This window comes from Canis lupus, chromosome 12, assembly GCF_048164855.1.
Source record: "Canis lupus baileyi chromosome 12, mCanLup2.hap1, whole genome shotgun sequence".
Lineage (NCBI taxonomy): Eukaryota > Metazoa > Chordata > Mammalia > Carnivora > Canidae > Canis > Canis lupus.
The window spans coordinates 9,000,513-9,022,943 of record NC_132849.1 but is presented as its reverse complement, the minus strand read 5'-3'; the positions used below and the strand labels follow the sequence as shown (position 1 = coordinate 9,022,943).

The 22,431-nt window shown below is 37.0% G+C and overlaps 1 pseudogene; it reads left to right on the top strand.

Moving 5' to 3' along the window:
• Positions 1-20,364: 20,364 nt before the first annotated feature.
• LOC140600638 (citrate synthase, mitochondrial pseudogene) lies at positions 20,365-21,750 on the top strand (annotated as a pseudogene).
• Positions 21,751-22,431: the final 681 nt, after the last annotated feature.

Here is a 22,431-nt window from a genome sequence, read left to right as displayed (position 1 = left end):
TGTAATATTTATAGTCTGGATGTATTACAATATACTCAGTCATTCTCCAATTGATAAGCATTTGCTATGTTTCTGCTTTTCCCTCTATCACAAAGACTGCTGCAATATGCATCCTTGTGTTACCAATCTGAGAGGGGAGATGTTCCTATACTGAGGCAGAGCATATGTTCATATTTTATTGAACCCTTTGAATTTGCATTTCTTTGAATTGCTTTTTCCCATTCTTATTGTGTTTTTGTCTTTTTAGTAGCAATGTAAAAATATCGTGTATTTAAATATTATTTCTCACACATATTGCAGAGAAACTATTTTCACTCTTTACTTCGTATCTTGCGTATGATATCTCTTACTTTACAGACATTCTTAATTGTTATGTAAACAAAAACTCAGTCTTTCCTTTTGTGGCTTCTAGGTTTTCTATCTTGATTTAAAAGTTATCCCATATCTAAACATATTTAACATTTTTCTGCTGAATAAGTATGGAGAAAGAGTAAGGGAGGACAGGGGAGGGAGAAAGAAAAACTATTTCTGGGCTTTCTCTTCAGTTGCATTAATCTTTTTTTTTTTAACTACTCCAATGCAATTATCTTTACAAAATATCTTTTTATTCATTATTTTGGAGAAATTGACATTTGTACTTGTTAATTTTTTTCACCCAAGAATATGATCTGTAATTCCATTCCATTCCATTAAAAATCAAGGGTAAGCAAACTATAGCCCATTGGCCAAACCCAGCCCATTTCCATCATTTATATTTTGTCTATAGCTGTTATAATGCTATCACTGAAGTCAAGCAGTGGTAGAGTTGGATAATTACTATGGAAACCATACGTACCACAAAACCCAAAATATTTACTATTTGGTCCTTTACAGGAAAGTTAGCAGATACCTGGTTTAAATTATCATTTATATTCTTAAGTAAACTTCCATGGTTTTACTCATAAGGACCTTTCTTGTTAAATTTATTTGTAGCTATTTTCTAATTTTGTTTATAATGGCATTGTTATGATAACATATTTTCATGATAATTGTTATTATATGTAGAATAAGAATGTCACATGTTGTTTATGTACCAGGTCCTGCCCAAAGCACTTTGTACAAATCACAATTCATTTAATCCTCACAGGCCCACCATTAGAAGCAAGCAATGGCCTTCCATACACTTCACCAGCTCCTCTGCGTTAGACTTCTCTTCAATCCTCCATTCTTTCCCTTTTAGACCTTTATTCCCCCAGCTTTATTCCCACAGTTATTTCATGTCACTCAGTTGCAATGCTTCCCTAACCAAATACACATTTTTTTCTTCTTTCTGTGCTCTTTTCTTTTTGCCTATTCTTTCCAAATTTTTAAGTTGAAAGCTTAGTTCATTTGTTTGCAAACTTTCTTATTCTTCTACTAACTATTTTAAAGCTACACATTTCCCTATAAAAATTACTTTGGCTGTGTGCCACAAATTTTGACAATCTTTTTTTAAAACTGTTAATGGTGGTTATCTTTTATTTTTTTTTAATTTAAAAACAGTTAATTAACATACGGTATTATTGGTTTCAGAGGTAGAGTTTGGTTGCATATAACACCCAGTGCTCATTACATCAAGTGCCTTCCTCAATGCAGCATCACTCAGTTACCCCATCTCTCCATCCGCCTCCCCTCCAGCAACCGTGTCCTATAGTTAAGAGTCTCTTACGGTTTGTCTACCTCTCTGATTTTGTCTTATTTTATTTTTCCTTCCCTTCTCCTATGTTCATCTGTTTTATTTCTTAATTTCCACATTTGAGTGAAATCATACTTGTATTTGTCTTTGTCTTTCTCTGATATTTGTCTTTCTCTAACTTATTTTGCTTAGCATAATACCGTTCCATTAACATCTTTGCAAATGGCAAGATTTCGTTCTCCTTGATGACTAAGTAATATTCCATTATATATATGTACCACATCTTCTTTATTCATTTATTGACAGAGAGTCTTTTACATTTTCTTTAGTTTTAAATATTTTTCAATTTCCCTTTTGGTTTTATTTTAATTCAAAGGTCAAATGTTAATACTGGAAGAATACCATCTGTATGACACAGGCTACCATTTTTCTTTAATACCTAGTGATTTGTTCATATTCTCTATTTCTTCTTGTACCAATTTTGCAATTTAATTTTTGCCAGAAAGGTCTTCATTTTATCTAGATTATCAAATTCATTAGCATAAGATTATTAGTACAACATAATGATTAAGAACAATTGCACAACTGAGTGAATTGGACAAGTTACTTAGCTTTTGTGCTGTAAAATGGAAATAATAATGGACTTATTTCATAGGGCAGATTTCTCTAAGGATTCATACTTAGAACCATGCTTCACACATTCTAAACACCTGATTGTTAGTTATTGTGCTCATTTTATGCAGCATTACTTATTCCCTGGGATGTATTGAGGCTTCCTTTGTACATGGTCAAATTTTGTAAATATTCTATGAATGCACAAAAATGTATATTCAGTGTTGCTGAGAGTTCTTTATGTAACTAATAGCTTGGACATATTAATTGCATTATTTAGGGATTCTATATCTCAGCTATTTTTTCCTACCTCATTCCAAGACTATTGTGCTAAACTCTAAAACTGTAACAGTTGATTCATCTGTTTCTTTCCACAGTACTTGCATTATGTATTTTATATAGTGTCAGATGTCAATATTCATAGGTATTATATCTTCTTACTTTATTATTTCTTTTACTGGAATGTGACTTCTTCATCTTTGTAATTGTTTTTACTATTTCATCATATTTTAAGATGGCTAGCACCCCACCTTTTTTTGGTTAACACTTTGGTTATTATTTTTTGTTCTTTTTTTTCAGTTTCTAAATCCTATTGTTTTAAGTTCCATCTTTTGGACATTAAATGATGTTTTTTGAGATTTCAGTCTAAACCAAGAGTATCTATCTTTTAATTGTTGAGCTTACCCCTTTAAATATATTACATTTATTGTAATCACTATTATATTACTACCATCTCATTTCACATATTCTATTTCCCAAACTTTTGTTTTTCTCCTTTATTGCTTTCTAATTAAGAGAACAAATTCTTTTTCTAATGGTTTAAAATTTATTACATTCTATTTTTATTTTCAGAGATTGTCCTCAACACTAGATTCAAACATAAAGTTTCTCAGACTTATCACTCTCTGTATCTTTCTTTCAATGGAACAATAACTCTAGCATGCCTTCACATTTCTGTGGGTTTTTTTTTCCACCCCCTTCCTACAAAGTCAATATTGCCAAGAATTCCAATTCTGAGTTACATTACAAACATCCCAACTTGGGCCTTAAAATAATGGGCATGTCTCTCTGTGCTTTGTTGCCTCTTGATACCAGCTGAAAACCATGGAATACCAGCTGAGACCAAGTAATGATAGTGCCCTAAGAGATGGCAGAGCAACATGATAAAGGGTAGTAAGATCCCTGATATAACTAGTGTACATAATATATATCATTAATGCAAAGATATATACAATAATATATCATATATAATATATGGAACCAGCAGTTCCAAAGTATGGTCTTCTAATCCTTGGGGATTCTTAAGAGCCTTTTAAGAGGTCACAGGTAAAAACTATTTTCATAATAATACTAAGACAAAAAAAATACTAAGACATTTTTTTCATTTTTATTGTGCATTAATGTGCAAAAAAGAAAGGATGGGTCAAATTGTTTAACACAAGGGAGAACACTGAACTGTAATGGAAGTCATTTTCCTCACTGAAACACATTTGCAGTAAAACAAAAAAAAATACTTTTTTTACTTAAGAATATCCTGCTGAAGCAACAAAAATACTTAATTTTATTAAAACTCAACCCTGAGCATATCTTTTTAAAATTCTCTATGATGAAATACAAAATGTGCAAAAAGTACTGCTGTGTAAAAGGGTAAGATGGTTGTCTTGAGGAAAATCAGTTGTGTGATTGAATTGAGAGCTTAACTACTTGATACACGTACAGACAGAAAAATAACTGACAACATTTCTTGCTAAAGATAAAATATAACTTTTCAACAAAAGTAACATTTTGAAAAAAAAAAAGAGTATGAGCTTGACCCCTTCCTCATACTTAAAGACTTTTCTGATGAGATTGGTGTTATTAATGACTCTAGTCTTTGGATAATGTAAAATGACTTGTCAACCTTTCGAAGATCTGCAAACTCACTGAACCAGTGTTTTCCACATTACCAATGCATGATATGACAAAAGGATACATGGGAAAAAGACCCCTTCAAAGTACACAAGCAATCAATGGATGTTAGCGTAACTGAGTATGTAAGGTTCATTGATATTGTCGGGTTTAATCTGATCGGTAGTGAAACCAAATAGAAAGGCCAAGCAAAAGTTGGTATAAACAGGCTTTTAATAGGACGTGCTCTCCAAGGAGGTTCTGCTGTCAGCAGGGGAGGGGGGTGAGGTGCCGGGAAGTCGCAGGCAGGGGAGAGCAAGTGGGCTTTTAGGGGGGGAGGGGTAAGGGATTGTGTGTCTGTATGGGGTGATAGGTATTAGGCATATTACTGGTGAAATCGGCATGGGGCAATAACTGCCCATGCCCTTATATGGGGTTTGGGTAAACTACGGTTCAGGTTTCCTGGATAGGTCCAGTCTCCCCCTGATGACATGTCCTCAGGTGGTCAGCTGGTGGTGGGAAAGTTCTGAGGTGGGGGCAACAGGTGGGGGGTCTGCCGTCATTTTGTTGGTGCACCCCATCCCCCTTGATCCCACTGGCCCAACAGATATAGTTTCAGATTTCACATTGCAAATAACATTTAAGAGCACACCACTTGTCAGGTTTTGGTGTGGGACTAAAGAAGAGTATCCATAGTTACCTGAAGAGGCTACTGAAACACTCTTCCCTTCCCAAGGACCTACGAGACTGTATGCATGAGGCTGGATTTTCCTCACATACTTTAACTATAATATATACATTACAGATTGAGTGTCAAAGCAGAATATGAGCCTACATATTTCTTCTATTAAGCCAGATATTAAAAATACTTGGAAAATTTAAAATATTGTCACTCTGTACTTTTTTTGTTTTTGAAAGTATAGTTATCTTCATAACATATATTATTCTTAACATATAATGAATGTATTATTGTTATTTAAATAAGTTAATGAATATTTTCAACCATCACTTTTAATTACTAACATGGTAAATACAGACATATTATAACTCCCATGTTCTAACATATACCTATATATACCCATAGTATATTTATATACACAAAAGCTATTTGGGGACCGTAATTATATTTAAGAGTATAAAGGGATCCTGAGACCAAAAAGATTGAGGATCTCTGATACACACAGATATTCTCAAATCATTGGATACAACACTATATACATATCTATTAAATTCAAACTGTGCGTGTAATAGTGTAATTCAAGTCTTCTGTGTCCTTAGTAACATTTGACCACTAGATTCATCAGTCTTGAAATGTATAACAATATCTCCCACTACAAGTTTAATTTTTTTATATTTTAATTATTTTGCATAGCATATTCAGCTACATGGTTGGTACACATTGATTTTTTTATTGTTATACATGTTCATAAACTGCACCACTTAACATATATATGTCTCCTCTTATCCTGCTTTATATCTTTTAACTTATCTTTTCTAATATTAATAGTATAATTAATGCTTTCTTTTTATTTGCATGTACCTTGTGTTTTTATTCTTTTATTTATAAACTTGGGTTATCATTTTCAGTTGTTTGTTACTTGTAAATAACTTGTAACTGGGTTTTGTTTCTTAACCTAAGCAGATCATCTCTGTCTTTTAATAGAGGGATTCAGTCTGTTTCTGTTTAGTGTAACAATTTATATATTTGAAATTATGCTTTCCCTGGTACTTCACGCAAACTATTTATTTTACTCTGTAGTTTTATCTTGATCAGCTGTTTTAAAGAGGATAAGCACACAAGGCACTCACTAAGAAGCTTGGAATCCAGGGTGAGACAAATTAGAGCAGTTAGGTCAAATAAAATAATTCATCAAGTTTTAATAAAAATGTGTTCTTTTGTATTTCTGTTATTCTTGCAGATATCATCTGTGGGAGATAAAGTCTGCCAAGGTGCCTCAATCTCAAAGCATCATGCCACCTAAAATGATAATACTGACCATCATAATATTGGCCAAGCATTGTTCTAAGTGGTGTATAGCCAAAATCCTCACAACCAACATATGGGATATATATTATGTTAGCCACTTTAACGCATAAGAAAACCGAAGCTCAGCAAAGTGACTTGTTCATAGTCGTATAATCTATATATTTGATTAGGAATTAAATTTCTACTTCTAAAGTTGAAGATTAGAGGATAAACAAATACACCTTTGCCACAGAGCCCAACTGAAAGAATGTAGATTAAGTGCAAATAAGCTTTCTCACCACCTCCCACCTTCCTGGGTTGTATGGAAGAAGAATGGGGAGGATGCATAAAAGAACATGAGTCACACCTCATGGTTCTATTGGCAGGCAGGTTTCCAATGTACTATTAGAAAAGGGTGATTTTAATAAGTTCTTTATAGATCTTGGAAACTGGCCCTTTATCTGATACGTCATTTGCAAATATCTAATCATGAAATGGGCAAAAGACATGAACAGAAATCTCACAGAGGAAGACATAGACATGGCCAACATGCACATGAGAAAATGCTCTGTATCACTTGCCAGAAATACAAATCAAAACCACAATGAGATACCACCTCACACCAGTGAGAATGGGGAAAATTAACAAGGCAGGAAACCACAAATGTTGGAGAGGATGCGGAGAAAAGGGAACCCTCTTACACTGTTGGTGGGAATGTGAAATGGTGCAGCCACTCTGGAAAACTGTGTGGAGGTTCCTCAAAGAGTTAAAAATAGACCTGCCCTACGACCCAGCAATTGCACTGTTGGGGATTTACCCCAAAGATACAGATGCAATGAAACGCCGGGGCACCTGCACCCCGATGTTTCTAGCAGCAATGTCCACAATAGCCAAACTGTGGAAGGAGCCTCGGTGTCCATCGAAAGATGAATGGAAAAAGAAGCTGTGGTCTATGTATACAATGGAATATTACTCAGCCATTAGAAAGGACAAATACCCACCATTTGCTTCAACATGGATGGAACTGGAGGGTATTATGCTGAGTGAAGTAAGCCAGTAGGAGAAGGACAGACATTATATGTTCTCATTCATTTGGGGAATATAAATAATAGTGAAAGGGAATATAAAGGAAGGGAGAAGAAGTGTGTGGGAAATATCAGAAAGGGAGACAGAACATAAAGACTCCTAACTCTGGGAAACAAACTAGGGGTGGTGGAAGGGGAGGAGGGCTGGGGGTGGGGGTGAATGGGTGACGGGCACTGAGGGAGGCACTTGACGGGATGAGCACTGGGTGTTATTCTGTAAGTTGGCAAATTGAACACCAATAAAAAATAAATTTATTATAAAAAAAAAAGAAAAGGGTGAGTGACATCTTTTCCAAGCAAAAGAGAGAAAGTACTACCATCAGTTTGTCTGAACAGGTGTCATAGTGGCCATAAAGGCTGAGTAATTTTCATTCAGTGTTCCATAATTGGCTTTCAACCCAGTTTACAAAGTTCCATCTTCTAACAGCTGTTCCAAGTCTTGGCTCTTCCCCAGCCTGTCCTTTCCCATGTGTCATATTCATTCCTTCTGTGGATCCACCAAGAGAGACAAAGCCTCTTGGGTGTCTTTCCACATTAACAAACAGCAGTCTGACCAGTTCATGGTATCACCTTTATTTTTGTACTAGACTATAAGTCTTTTTCAATTTGTTTAAACTACATAGCCATGCTGTAATTTAAACAATATTCCCCAAAGAGTTAAAAAGTAAGCTCAAATCTGCAAAATTTATAATCACATACTGACACTATGCAAGAGATCATCAAATCACTTTATGTTACAGATGAAGTCCTGAGACCCCCCCCAAAAAAAAGAATTTGGGGTAAACCCTGTTAATGCCCTGCTGGAAGAGTTTAATTTTCCTTGGTAGTTAACAGTTTGCCCTTGGGACTTCAGAGAATTTCTCTTTGTCCCTAGAGCCTTGTCTTTTACAGAAAGCCTTGGGAAGTTGATTGTTTGCGACCCCCACCCAGCACTCCACCCCAGTCCAGGACAGCCAAAAACTAGCTGGTACAAGGGTACAAAGTTCAGGGTTTAGGTGGGTTTTCTTATGTTGTTATTTTTTGTTGTGTTTTTTTATTTGTTTTTTGTTTTTTGTTTTTTACAAAATTACCTCCATAATAGGTCACTTGTACCCAGATACAAGCCTAGGAGTTTGTTTCTGGGGTACCCACCTGAGGCAGGAGTAGATGTGTCTATGGTTACACCTTTACTCAGAGGCAGAACCAGGACAGAAGTACATGTCTTCTGTCTCTTAGGTCAGTACATTTCTCATTTGTTTGCAGGGATTCCTTAAAATTCAACTGCAAGAAATAATGCTCAGGTTACCTAGTCAGGGTATCATATCTACCCAGAGCTCATTACTTTGAACTCTTGTGGAGCTGCTGCTACTGAAGTGAGCTACTGTTCTGCCATTGGCCTCTCTAAAGGATTCAATAAAGAATGTTATAACACTATTTTGTTTATGGTAACTAGGTGATCAAAAACAACATCTATCACATTCTCCAATATCCCCTTTGTGAAAATCTATAGGAGAAATTTTTTTTAGACCTCAATACCGGGGATCCCTGGGTGGCTCAGCGGTTTAGCGCCTGCCTTTGGCCCCAGGGCGCGATCCTGGAGTCCCGGCATCGAGTCCCACGTCGGGCTCCCTGCATGGAGCCTGCTTCTCCCTCCTCCTGTGTCTCTGCCTCTCTCTCTCTATGTCTATCATAAATAAATAAATAAATAAATAAATAAATAAATAAATAAATAATTTTTTTTTTTTTAAAGACCTCAATACCAGGAAACTCTTTGCTTCTCTTAACAACTCAGGAGTCTATTTATTATATAGTCAGAAAGAATGTTGTAGTTCATACTTTCTCCTTTTGTTTTGGCCATTAGGAAGTTCAGAGGCAAATTTACACTTCATATTCAGTAACCATGTTATGCTTTGTGGCATGTCTGTTACTGACTTTTTCTAACTCCATTTAGCATTCCACACTATTTGTCTCTGCCTTAAAATATTCATTTTTCCATCTTTTGATATACAGTTTCTCAGCTATCCCCAGACCAAGTGAAACAGAGTGTTGAAGAGACTAAGATGATGACAGTCCATTCTGGAGCTACAGCACAGAATAGTTTTACTTCAGGAAAACTATTCTGTGAATACTGGCTTAAACGTGCTATATACTGTTCCTTCCTCGTGCTATCGTAAATAAGCTTTCCACTGATTATTTTTAAATGATTTATGGTAATGACTGTGTTTTTCCAAAAAGTATCTCCACTGAATTACTGTGTGTGATACAACACAAATACAGAGACTTTCTATGTTTAAATCATTGCAATATAATTTTCCCATGGCTTATTTTTAAATATTGTTTCCTGTATCATTAATATAGCAAAAGTTTTCAACTTCTATTATGTTTATTGCAATTTGTACTCATTAGGCAAAACTTCCTAGTAAATATTCCCAGCATTTCTGTAATATTGGCCATAACAAGTAAAAAGGACTTTCATCCTAAACCATTACAGAATTGGTACTTTCTTTAGAGAAACATAGCTAATTGCAATTAAGTTGCCAGGGGCCTCTTTCAAAGGTAAAAAATACTTAATGAAAACTAGAGATATTTCCTTAACTAATACTTACCTCATACTAAGAGGTAGTCCAAATTATAATGGCACACACTTATTTGGCACTTCCTATATACAACGTACTATTCTAATCTCTTTATGTATATTAACTCATCTGATTTTCACAATGAACTTTTAAGATAGGTTTTATTTTTTTATATTTTATTTATTTATTCATGAGAGACACAGAGAGAGAGAGAGAAAGAGAGGCAGAGACATAGGCAGAGGGAGAAGCAAGCTCCATGCAGGGAGCCCGATGTGGGACTCGATCCCGGGACTCCAGGATCAGGCCCTGGGCCGAAGGCAGGCGCCAAACCACTGAGCCACCCAGGGATCCCTGATAAGTTTTATTTTTATCTCCATTTTACATACAAGGATATTGAGGCCCAAAGAGATTGAGGAACTTGCCTCTTACTTTCCTCTTTATATGGAAAGGATGAGTGGAAGCGGCAAGAAGTAGAGTCACAGAGAGCTTAAATTGGTTTTGGTTGTCATACAAAAGAACGTGGGAATTGCCACCATGTAATTCATGGTTTCTGGATCACAAACCCAAATTTAGTTTATACCCTTATGTGGTTAGCAGTACCTTCACATATCTCCTGTATATTTCCCTGAGAGACCTCACAGGAATCAGTTTCTAAGTCCCATGGCCAAATGTTTGTTGAATAAATTAAATTTATCAGGTATAAATTGGGAGTAAAAGATGGTGGACAATGATCATTGACAATAAGCACTATAGTAATAGGAAAGGATCATTCAGACAAACAGCATCATCAACAAAATACATTATCGATCTATCATCCTGTTTTAGTAAAAGTACAAAGTAAGTAAATAGTCATTATTATTCTTTTTGGATGAGTTTACAAAATAAAAAAATGCATGAACATCAGTATTACTTATGAAAAGCAAACAATGGATATAAAGAGGAAATATAACTAATATGTATTATATTTATGTTATGCCTGCACTTTCTTCCAGTAGAATGGAGTTACTACCTTACTACATGCCCAGACTGAAACCAAGGTGGTCCCTGACATTCTCTATCAGCTCTGACACGTTGCTGCATATCTCTAAAATGTCCTCACTCCAGAACAATGTTCAACAACAGTAGCATGTTGCCCTTGTAATTGACGCTTACGAGTCATGAGATACCTTCAAGAATGGAAACATCTAGTGTTCTTATTCTTCTGCACACTCTTAGAAGATGACACCACAAGGGTTATATAAACTTTGTATCTATGGCTCACAGAGTCTCCCTGTGGAATGTAAATCAGGAATTCTTTGAAAAGAAATGGGAAAAGGGAACATTCCAGGCAATGAGCAAAGCTGAAGGATAAGAGAGTTAAAAACAGGATTAGGATAATGAAGGTCAAAAAAAAAAAAAAGGATAATGAAGGTGTTGAACAGATTTGGCTAAAATTAGTTTTAAAAAAAAGAATGGGAGAATAAGAAATTACCAAAAAAAAAAAAAAATACCAAAAGCAAAGAGCTGGAAAAGAAATTACCAAAAAATTCTTTTCTACTAAAAGAATTTCTTTTAGTAAAAGAAGTTACTAAAATTAGTTTTAAAAAAAGGATGGGAGAATAAGAAATTACCAAAAAGGGGATGCATAGTAACATGGTACCTTAAAAGAGAGCATGAAGTATTAAGATGTTGGATTCATAATATAATGGCAAGTCAACGAGGGGCCTTAGTCACCAGGCCTAGGACAGTGCCCCACAAATAGTAATCATGCAATAAATATTGCCCTTTATGAAGGCAATGATGGCAATATGAATTTAAAGAATAAGGCTGATGTGCTCTGGTATCGAACAAAGAGCTTTGACAGTTTGTTCCTTTTCATTGTGTTTGGAGTCCACTAAAGAAATAAACAACATTTAGCAGAAAAGTATTTAAAGCGTGCGCGCGTGCGCGCGTGCGCGCACGCACACACACACACACACACACACACACTGGTCTTTAAAAATGCAAAGGAGAGTGGCCCAGTTATGGTCAGAAATGAAGTGGGCCAATAATAGAGCTGTACAGTTGTACTTATATCACAGCTTAGCTTGAACATCACACCTCTGAAGTCATCCCCTCCTGCTCTCACATTCCAAGTAACTCCCCACCATACTCTCCAGCTCTAAGCATCTACTATGAGACCTAATTCTACTCTTTACATTCATGCATACATCAGCAGCATCTAACCTCTTCATCATGCTGCTGTTATCTTCCAGCTCATGTGGATTTCACCAATGTAAAATGACTAATCATTTCCTAGTGGATATAGCTCTAGAAATTATCAGGGAATTAAGAAAATATGAATGTGGTTAAAAGGTTTTTTGTATATAGCACTGTGAAAAATGAAGGGAAAGGATTTTTCAGGGAAAGTAAGATCAAGGCATTGGGTCTTTACCTGACTGTTATTGCATACAACAAAACCTGGATTTTTTAAATAATGAATAACAAAAAAAAAACAGTAATAATAATCTCGCATCCTACCTGTGTAGTTTTGGAAATTTTTATAACCTCGGCACCTGTAGATACTTAGGGAAATGGCAATAGGATAGATAGTACATTCGAAATCAAAAAGATGCCCTACAAACACCTCGGAGTTATAGATTGCAAAAATTGGAGAACTATTTAAATGTTAATTGGACCACTGACTTAACAGCTTGATATATTAAAGAAGCTTATGTGAGTGCCAGGAACGGGACTAAAGAGAAGGAAAATTCAAGCTAAGGGACAGCCATTGGCTTTTAACACATTCAGAGAATAGAGAGAGCTGTGAACCATCAGAAGAAATAACTAGCAAATGATAGGATAATTGCAAACAGATGTATCTGAAACTACTGGTGGGATTTAGAATTGTGGATTTTATCAAACGGTAATTTATCCTGGAACAAATGTCAATCAATGAACTATCCCATTCCAAAACCAGGATTTATTTCCATGGTTTGCCAAAATATCATAGGAGAACAATTATTATTGAGACAGTAACCACTCTCTCAAATAAATGGAATATTCAGGGAGTGAGTCATTCTGTTTAAAGGATACTAACTGGTAAACTGAAAATTATCCAGAGGACCCTTGCAATTTTCATCTATATTTTTGGAAATGATTTCCTGTGATTTTCCATAGAGGATGGAGTTTTCTTGCTGTTAGGAAGTGTAATGTCTCATTCTTTTTCATCGCCCAGGACTCCAAGTGGAAGGTGTAAAGTACTAGGCTTCCTGTGTCTTAGTCTCAAGTCATGCTCTGAGGGCCCCAGCATTGCCCAAGCCAACGGGACACCCTTCACACTGAAAACTGGGCTCCAAAGTACCAGTCACATCATGAATGAGATCCCCTGGAAAGATTTAATTCTCTCTGGCAATGTTACTCTTATTGTTTTAAACAAATGCCTACTGTTCAATTGTTTGCTTCTTTTGTCATTTGTTTTTTTTTTTTTTTTTCCCAAAAGCAAAGAGCTGGGTACACCTGGGTGGCTCAGTCAGTTAAGCAGAGACCTGAGGAGAGGCATAAAAGGATGAATGTGATGATCCAGTTGGTCTTAACAGTGTCTTAAACAAAGGCTATTTTATTCCCCCCAGGGGACATTTGGCAATGTCTGGAGATATTTTTGAATGTCATAACCAAGGGGTTGATACTGGCATCTAGTAGGTAAAGGCCAAGGGTGCTGCTGGACATACCATATTATCTGAGACACAGAATTATCTAGCCCACAAGGTCAACAGTAATGAAACACAGAAATCCTGGTCTACAGAACTTTGAACATTTTTCCTACACTTTCTCTATGAACAGACTCTTCAACTAAGTAATTAACTTGAGGAATTTGTAAACAGCACTATAGAAAAAGTGAATTTAAGAAGCAGGACTAGAGGACGTATTTCGATCTGTGACATAATAGTAAAAGTATCCACTCAAGTAAAATTAAAAAGAACCCAAGACATGAACTATCACATTTAGCCTTCAGTCTGGTGGAGTTGGCTCTTTTGCCATGTGGGAGAAAGTTCTTTTAATTGCTCAATCACAAGAACAGCTGGCTCCTCAATGCAAAACGCCTCTAAGCCGGTTGCACACACATTCTGAGTCCTGTCTTGGATTTCTGACCTGTGGTCTAAGCCTGTGGTCTCAAGAAGACTGTTAGAGGGGAATGAAAAACACATTTGTTAATCTGCATGACATTAGCCCTGACCACCCTGCAATGGGATAAAAACTATCATTGCCAGGCATCTGCAAACCCACAAACACCAGGATGCCTGGACGTTTTTCTGACTAACTAGGATACTGTAAAGTTTTCAATTTTATATCTGAAATGTGCCAATCAGCAATACTGGCTGTAGTGGTGTTCTAGGGATTTTAGGTTACTATCCTTTACTAGTTAGATCTACAAAGCAAACCTAGATATATGTTGTGCTGGCACTTATGTTACTATTTCTCTAATTCTGAGGCTACCACAAGGGAAAAGGTTTTGCTGTTGGTAGAGTCTAGCCCAACATTGCCACGATGGATAGTCCAGAAAAGGAGAAAATGCGCAAAATCTAATTAGTAGTGTTTCTTCTATCAAATTGCTGGTTATTACTCAAATGATTTTAAAATATTCTACATAAAAGACCACAAGGAAGAAAGACAGAAAGAAAATACTACAATCTAGTCATGTTCATATTTTCTACTCAACTCTTATTCTTGTCTCTGAGAAGCCTTTCTTTATATTCCTGGCATTGCTTCTTTTTGGCTTCCCGATATCTTTGAAATTTCTGGGCTTCAGAGTTTTCTACGAAATTTCAACATTTTAAGACTTCATCAAAACTTGTAATGCTTTGCTTCCTTTGCTTCCTGTGTACCAAGCTATCCTTGCGTCCTTCTGCAACTCAGAATTTGTCTTCACAGTTAGGAGAGCATAGTCCGTTTTCCATTTATATTTCTCATACAGCTCCAATCAATCACACAAGAGATCTTGATGAAGATAGACCTGAATACAAAAATCAACAGGAGGCTTCATTACTGAAAAATTGCTAGAGCCCAGGAATTCAGGCTGTCATCTTTCCATGTGGCTCTTCACCCTCATGCATCATGTAACTAACCTACTTTACTTCATCTTTTCTTCTTTTTCTAAAATTATAATCCATTTTTGAGCAAAGCATGATAGTTTTACTTTTTTAATTTACTAAAGAAGTTATATTACAGAAATGTCACATAAACACATGAAATGATGCTCAACATCATTAGCCATTAGATAAATGCAAATCAAAATTACAATGAGAGATACCACATACCTAAATACTGGTGAGAATATAGAAAAACTGGACCTCCCATACACCACTGATGGGGATGTAAAATAGCATGACCATTCTGGAAAACAGTCTGACAGCTCCTTTAGAATGCAAAAATGAACTTTCCTTTTTTAAAATTTCAATTCAATTAGCCAACATATAGTACATCATTAGTTTTAGATGTAGAGTTCAGTAATTCATCAGTTGTATATAACACCCAGTGTTCATCACATCATGTTCCTTCCTAATGCCCTTCACCCAATTACTCCATCCCCCCATCCACTTCCCCTCCAGGAACCATCAGTTTGTTTCCTATAGTTTGTTCCATGAGTCTATCATGGTTTGTCTCCCTCTCTGATTACTTCTAATTCAGTTTTCCCTCTCTTCCCCTATGATCCTCTGTGCTATTTCTTATCTTCATGTATTTACAATGTATTTGCTGATGTACAGGTGATTATTTCTTTAGATTTTCAATAAATTGCATCTGCATTTCCTAAATCAAAACAGTTCTCATGTGAAGTTCATGATGAAAAACTAATTAGGAGACTAAGGTAGGTTTTTAAACTGTCATGCTTTTTCTTATATTCCACATTTGAGTGAAAAAGCATGAACTTCATGTGAGAACTCTTTTAATATAGGAAATGCAGATGCAATTTATTGAAAATCTAAAGAAATAGTCACCTGTACATCAACGAATACATTGCAAATACATAAAGAATAATAAAAAGAATTCTAGGTTTCTTGGGGTTTAAAATGGAAAGTTTTTTTTTTCTTTTCAACAACTTACTAAATGAAAATGTGAAAGGGAAATTAGGTAATTTAAGCAGTTGCAAGTTTCTTTCAAATTGAATCCATGGGAAAAAAAAAAAAGTAAATGAGTAGTGAATATGGTTAATTATACCTCTGAACAAAATAGGTGACTGCCAACAGAAGTGTGATTTGAAGGATTCCAGAAATACACACTTACCTGAAAAACAAATCTCCCCTCTCTAATCTCCCAGTGTTTTTAATGTCATTATTAGAGGTTTGGGTTTTTTTTTTTTAAGTAAATATTGTTACATATAAGATACCTATTAAAATGTAAATGACCTTCCTAAATAAATGAATTAAATGGTTTTGATCATTAATATATTAACGAGACTCGGGGAGCAGGTTGTAACCCAATAGGATAGTATTGATGAAATGAGACATTTAGATGTGTGATTGGGGGCCCCCCACTCCTACCCCAAAGGCTTAAGTACAGTTTAGGAAAATAATGCTGTTACTGGGTAGTGTGTATGCAAGAGAAGAGTGTATGAAAGACCTAGGTAAATATAAAAAGATGTGAGGGAAGAGAAATCAAGAAAGAGAAATAAGTAAAAACAAGGAGGTGAAAACACCTAATTCACAATTTTACACAGTCTGGAAAAGTATTATTCTACACGACTATCTCCCTCTGTCTGACATTGAGCCTCTGAAATTTTCTTTAAAAAGCACTTTTCCTCCAACTCCTCTTAATACTCTGCTTAAACCTAGCTTAGCACAGTGCCTTTCACTTAGTAAGCACTCAATAAATACATGATTGATTGATACTCTTCTGTCAGATTTACATGTTCTACAACTGACACCCTATCTCAAGGGAATCTGAAAACTAGGTAGAAAATGCTCATGTTGAATATGAGGGAGACAGATATATTCCCAGAGTTAATGCATGCATCCACACAACTGGATACATGTAGTGGGACAGCATACCACACGTGCCATTTATATAGTTTACTAAGATGGATAAGGAGCAAATGCAATCTTACCTTCCCTGGGAAAAATATCAAGAGAACTTCCTGACATGGGTTATTGTGGTCATAAAAACAGATTTAATAATCCTATGTTGCAGATGTAAGATACCAGTTAATAGAAAATTACAGTATTCAAATGCATTCAAAGTGAACATAGTCAATGAGCAACAAAACTTGGCCTTTTGAAATTATCCACCCAGTTCACAGCTTAACCTCAATGAAATGGACCAAGAGTCATTAAATTCTAGCTGGTCACATATGGTAGGCTCTGAAAGGAATTCTGCTGTCCTTTCATATGCTGCAGCATTATGCTGTTTGGGAAGTTCCATACATTTTTCTGTAATGGCACAAATGAAACTGTAAACTGCTGTTAGTGAACAAAACCAGATTGCTCTGGGCACGGAGCCACACCAATCTAGGTCAACCAGAACTGAGCCTGGTAGGTAGCCTCTGCAAAGCAAGAAAATTATATTAAAGAGATGAGAAGCTTACAGCTATTCTATGTAAACAAATCAATCTAGCTACCAAGTTGAAAAGGACTGTGGGGTGTCTATAGGGCAGAAGCATGAAGACCAGTTAGTGACAGCATTGCAATAACCCAGGCAAGAAAGATGTGATAATGGCTTAAACTAAGATGGTACCAACTAGACATAGTGGTAAGAATTCCAGATAGTACTTAAAAGTAGAACTGAGAGAATCTGGAAATGGATTAAACATGCAATAGAAAGGAAGTAAAGATGACTACACTTCTGACCTGACCAGCTGAATGAATGAAGGTACAATATACTTATTGCATCAAAGTGGAAGATTCAAGAAAAAAAACCCAGCTGAACTTGTTAGAGTTGAAATGTCTTTTAGACATCCAAGTGGAGATATCAAGTAGACAAATGGGATTTACCACTCTGGATTTCACAGAGGTTTAGACAGAGATATAAATCTGGTAGTCATAAGCTTATAGATGGTGTTTAAAGCTATGAAACTAGATGAAATCACTAGGAGCTAAGTGTTGTTATAAAAGAGATGTTCGAAGCCTGATCCTCAGATACTTCAGATGTAAATCTTGGCCTTACTGGTGGAGTTTGCTAGAGGATGGTAATGAGGAGACATTCTGGGACCACTCACCTGTAAAGGATCAAATGACCAGTATGGCACATGACTATTTCTGTATTAGAAAATCAGGTATGTTCAAAGCTCTTAAATTCTCTAAATAAGCATTTTATTATGTGTAATGACTACATAAGGAAAACTGAATAAGTTATCAAATAATTATTCTGTAAATAATTAGTAGATAGTATTAATTTAGCTAAATTTAGTCCACAATCCTTACCTCTCCAAACATTTTTTTTAAAATCCTGCTTTTCTCTTAAGAAGAGAATGTGGGGACTGAATTGCCTTAATTGTTTATTTCATTTTGTAGGGGATAAATCTAGAGTGTCCGTAGCCCAAAATCAAAGGGTTGATCTATTTATTATCTGGTTAATTTAAGTTGTCAAAGTTGAGAAAACTTTTAACTGGGTCATCTGATTTTGCCTTCAGGCTTGATCATATCAATCAGACATTATTTACTTATGTTTATAAATTCCTGGAAATCATATATCCATTTTACATGATTTAGGAATTGAGATAATGAGAACATGTAGCTTTGGACACATAGGAAACTATTAATCTCTGAAATAATGTTGACTGGACAGATAGTTGAAGGAAGGAAAGATGAGGTTAAAATACATTGTATAAATCTTCTCTAGTGATTCGTATACATCAAGACCAATGAAACTGAGGTACATTGACAATGATTTCAAAAAGATGGCAGAATAGGAAGCTCTGGACTCTTCTTTCCTTCATGGACATATCAATTCAATAGCAGTACATAAATCAATTCCCATTTAGAAATACAGAAACTAGTTGAGAGCCTCCTGCATCCAAGAGAAATGGGAAACCATCCACATCAAAACTGGTAGGAAAATTAAGACACTTTCTCTCCATAATCCCTACACCCAGCATAATGCCACATAATCAGGAGGAAACCCTCAGTTTCCAGCTTCTCCCTGAGAAGAGAAAGAATTAGATTGTATATCCAATATCTCAGCTTTTCTAGATGATTCTCAAGGGACTGGTTTTTATCTTCCCTCTTTGAGAACTCCGATGGGACCCTGTATATGCTAGATTCTTGTGGGCTATAGAGAACAAAGATGGCAGTTTGAACTAGGGAACAGACACTTGGCACAAGAGGAGTCCTGGTTTAGTACAGAGCAAGCAGATGGGGAAAGAAAAAAAAATAGTTCCCAGATTCTCTCTGGGAAGAAAAAGAATTGGACCACATATTGAATATTCAAGTTTCTGGGGGCTGCCCAATGATGGCTTCTGTCTTAGAACGTTAACAGGATCCAGAATAGATACTTGGGATCCACTGAGAACAAAGAAGGTATTTTACACTAAAATACAAGAACCCTTCGAAGCCTCCTGCTATAGCCCAATGTAGAACACTCACAGAATCCATCAGAGGTACAATCTAGAAGTCTGGAGGCCATTAAGAACTAAAATAGCAGGGCAGCCTGGGTGGCTCAGCAGTTTAGTGCCACATTCAGCCCAGGGCATGATCCTGGAGACCCGGGATCAAGTCCCATGTCGGGCTCTCTGCATGGAGCCTGTTTCTCCCTCTGCCTGTGTCTCTGCTTCTCTCTCTCTCTCTCTCTCTCTCATGAATAAATAAATAAAATCTTAAAAAAAAGAACTAAGATGGCATGTTGGACTAATATTTGAGAAGCCCACACAAGCTCTGGCCTGGTTGATTTGTGAAGGTCCTGCACATAGCCAGTGCATGATGAAGACTAGGAGAAGTGGCAGGTTTTTCTAATGTGTAGATACTCATATAGAGTCAACGAAAATGAAGTAACTGGGAAACACAATTCAAACAAAGGAATTAGATAAAACTCCAGAAAATGGTCATAGTGAAATGGAGATATGAAATACTTGACAAAAAATTCAAAATAACCATCACAAAATTGCTTAACAAGCTCAGAAAAACAATACATGAGAAAAGTGAAAATTTTAACAAAGGGATTTTTTTAAAAAAATAAAAAGTACCAAATAGAAATCATGAAGCTAAAGAATAAAGTAACAGAACTGAAAATTCGGTAAAGAGGTTCAATAGCAGAGTAGCACAGAAAAAGAACAACAAATTCAAAGTTCATCTGAAAGTATCCAATCAGACAGCAAAAGGAATGAAAAAGAATGCAGAAAATTTAAAGGGGTTATAGTTTACCATCAAGGAGCCAATATGCATATTATGGAAGGCCCAGAATTAGAAGAGAGAGTGAAAAAATGGATAAAAAAATTATTCTATTAAATAATCACTGAAAACTCCCCAAGTTTGAGAAGGAAATAGACAACCAGATTCAGGAAGCCCAAACAATACCAAATAAAATGAACCCAAAGAAATCCACACAGACTTTCAACCTTGTCCGCCCCTCTGCACGGCCCTCGGTGCAGCGGCGTTGGCTTCCTCCTGCCACGACTCTCCCCATCCTGCCTTCCTTGCCTGAAGCCTGAGTTCTCCAGTCATGGCTCTACTCACTGCAGCCGCCCGGGTCTTCGAAGCCAAGAATGCATCTTGTCTTGTTCTTGCCGCTTGGCATGCCAGTGCCTCCTCTACAAATTTGAAAGACATATTGGCGGACTTGATACCCAAGGCGCAGGCCAGAATAAAGACCTTCAGGCAGCAACATGGCAAGACAGTAGTGGACCAAATCACTGTGGACATGATGTACGGTGGCATGAGAGGCATGAAGGGATTAGTATATGAAACATCAGTTCTTGATCCTGATGAGGACATCCATTTCCGAGGCTACAGTATCCCTGAGTGCCAGAAACTGCTGCTTAAGGCTAAAGGCGGTGAAGAACCCCTGCCAGAGGGCTTATTTTGGTTGCTGGTAACTAGACAAATCCCAACAGAGGAACAGGTGTCTTGGCTCTCAAAAGAGTGGGCAAAGAGGGCAGCTCTACCTTCCCATGTGGTCACCATGCTGGACAACTTTCCTACCAATCTACACCCTATGTCTCAGCTCAGTGCAGCCATTACAGCCCTCAACAGTGAAAGTAACTTTGCCAGAGCAGAGGGTATCAGCCGAACCAAGTACTGGGAGTTGATTTATGAAGATTGTATGGATCTGATCACAAAGATACCTTGTGTTGCAGCAAAGATTTACCAGAATCTCTACTGAGAGGGCAGCAGTATTGGGGCCATTGACTCTAAGCTGGACTGGTCCCACAATTTTACCAACATTTTAGGCTATACTGATGCTCAGTTCACTGAGCTCATGCGCTTGTACCTCACCATCCACAGTGACCATGAGGGAGGCAATGTAAGTGCCCATACCAGCCACCTGGTGGGCAGTGCCCTTTCAGACCCCTACCTGTCTTTTGCGGCAGCCGTGAATGGGCTAGCAGGGCCCCTGCATGGTTTGGAAAATCAGGAAGTACTTGTTTGGCTGACACAACTACAGAAAGAAGTTGGCAAAGATGTGTCAGATGAGAAGTTACGAGACTAAATATGGAACACACCGAACTCAGGACGGGTTGTCCCAGGCTATGGCCATGCAGTACTAAGGAAGACTGACCCACGATATACCTGTCAGCAAGAGTTTGCTCTGAAACACCTGCCTCATGACTCCATGTTTAAGCTGGTTGCTCAGCTGTACAAGATTGTGCCCAATGTCCTGTTAGAACAGGGCAAGGCCAAGAACCCTTGGCCCAGTGTAGATGCTCACAGTGGGGTGCTGCTCCAGTACTACAGCATGACAGAGAAGAATTACTACACAGTCCTGTTTGGGGTATCACGAGCACTGGGTGTACTCATACAGCTCATCTGGAGCTGAGCCCTAGGCTTCCCACTAGAGAGGCCCAAGTCCATGAGCACAGATGGTCCAGTGAAGTTAGTGGACTCTTAGGGTAAAACTGAAGACTGGGGGAAACTACCAGAAAGTGAGGGAGCTTTAAAAAAGAAGTATAATTTTGTTTTGTTTCAGGGGGCTTTTTAAGACTTAAGATTAAATTGTATCTGAGGCACTGATAATAAGTTGGAGGTTAAAATATAAATTAAGACTTTAAGAGATAAAAAGTAACCCTTCCTCCCCAACCAGTTCCCTTCTTTTGCCCGGTGAGTTGCCCATCAACTGTAGGGTGACCAGGACTAATGCATGTGGTATGGGTTAGGTTTGGGCCCCCCACCATCTCTAGAGTGAGAATCTGGCTCTCCTTTCCATGGGTCAAAGCTGGTTGCAGAGAATCTGCAGTCACTTCAGAGCTTTTGGTTCTGTTTTCTCCAGCCCTCTGTAGGCCAGCATATCAGAACTCTGCCTTTTTTGTTTCTATAGGAATCATGTTAGATTATCAGCTCTATCAAGCCCTGTCACCCTCTCCCATGCACACAGACACTTCCTAGCAAGACCTGTTGGTTAGTTGGACATCTTTGGCATTTTTTTTACGCTACCAAGTGACCATAAAGGCCATTAACATTTTGTGACTGGCACCCAGTGTTGTTGTTGTTGTTGTTTTTAATTATCCCATGAAAATTAAGTTCTGAAGTTTTCCATTCCCCACTACTTTAATAGTTCCCTCCTTCCAGATTT